The sequence below is a fragment of the Aplysia californica genome, unplaced genomic scaffold, assembly GCF_000002075.1.
Source record: "Aplysia californica isolate F4 #8 unplaced genomic scaffold, AplCal3.0 scaffold00271, whole genome shotgun sequence".
NCBI classification, from domain to species: domain Eukaryota; kingdom Metazoa; phylum Mollusca; class Gastropoda; order Aplysiida; family Aplysiidae; genus Aplysia; species Aplysia californica.
Window position 1 is genome coordinate 410,743 of NW_004797541.1, and position 1,803 is coordinate 412,545.

Genomic DNA, 1,803 nt, shown 5'->3' on the forward strand with positions numbered 1-1,803 from the left:
TGTCTTGTAAGTCCCCTTATATTTGACCGAATCTGGAGTAGGCCTAAGCCGAGATCTAGATCTAACACCGGCACCTGGCAACAGTAAATAATCTATCTTAGACCTTGTGTTTGGAGGAGGCACCAGGCAAACTGAATGTCTTGTGTTTTCACTGTTTTTAGGAAGGTAGTTGTCACAAGACAGTCAGATGACAGATTCGAATGGCTTGATCATGGACCAATCCTTTTAATTAAACACAGCCTACTTATTTCACTAAGGTGACTCCGGGGTCCTCCTATCCTCCTAGTATTTCGCAAGGTATACCCCGGGGCCCACCTACCCTCTTCCACACTATAAATTATAAACGAACGTTTTAACTGTACATTGTAATATAATTATATAAGAGATTGGACTCGGGGATTTATTATAACTTATACGTGTGCCTGCTATAGCCCAAATCCCGTAATAACTGAGAACGTTTACTATGCTATAAGTGGGGCCCACTGTATTTAATTACATGTGAAGGTGGAGTGAGTGAGTGTAGACTCGAATGACTCAGATTCAGAAACCTTAGGGTCCTACACATGTAGCCTACGTGTTCCAACCAGGCGGTTTCATGTTTTTAACCGGAGTGGGAACCAGCGCTGAAACCGTCACGAAAAACCGCTATTCGGAATTTGATGAGTCGACGCGTCATCCACATCACGGATGGTAGTTTGACAGCAGCGAGTGTACTGACAATGACGATTTGCTTGCAATTTATGTAGATCTACTGCTCACGGCGAAGAAAAACGAAAAGAGGAAACTGTGAATGGAAGACTGGCCTCAGAAAAGAGATCACTTAAGCAATAGATCTAGATCAAGATCACTAAAATTAAAAAGCGGGAAGTAGCCTTCGCCTTATCCTGTAGATTTTAGTATTTTTTCTTAACGAATGTGTGTGTGTGTGTGCAAATCGTCATTGTCAGTACACTCGCTGATGTGGATGATACGCCGACCCTTCGAATGGCGGTTCTAACGCCGGTTTCCACTCCGGCAAAACCGCCTGGTTGGAATGTGCATGTACGACTGTAGGGACCCTACCAAAAATTACCATTACCACGATTTTTACATGTCCGTTCCTTCTACGGACGACTTGAATTATTATACCGTAGTCTTTGGATTTTATTTTCCAAAGGCTGTCATATGATCTGTAAATTTAAATGAACTGAAGAATTTTCTTTTTCGACCATGTTGCCATTTTGCAGTAGAACCTAAGGTTAGCTTGTGCAGAAAATCAAGAGTTTTTCAGGCGCGGTTCGTTCACTGGGCTGTACAGTGGACAAGCGATTGATTGCTGACGATAATAGTTATTTAGTTTCAAGTACCTAAATACACAGTAATATCTAAACTAATCAACTTTCAGAAACACTCGGCCGATTTGAAGGCGCTCTGAGAAACATTAGTGGTTCTTTGGTGTGTTGTCGCACTAGATCAACAAAGACTTGTTCCTTCATCTTTTGTTTATCAATATCACGCCGGCTGGATTATTAAATCGCCCACCCACGGCTTACTAGAAAGGAAGGACACGTCTGCAGTACAGACACATACATGTATGTATTATATTACATAATTTATTCAGTTACATTCATCATTCAACCTATCTCTTATTACAGCTTGTACATCAATTGTTAGCATAATTATTTCTACTGCGTTTTAAGCCACCCATGGTTCTGCTTTGTGTTCTCTTCGTCACCTACTTCCCCGAGTTAGACCTACCTTACTAAACTTACTTGGCCTGGACCCTGGACCGACGTTCCTTCGTTCCGCCCAGTAATGTTATAG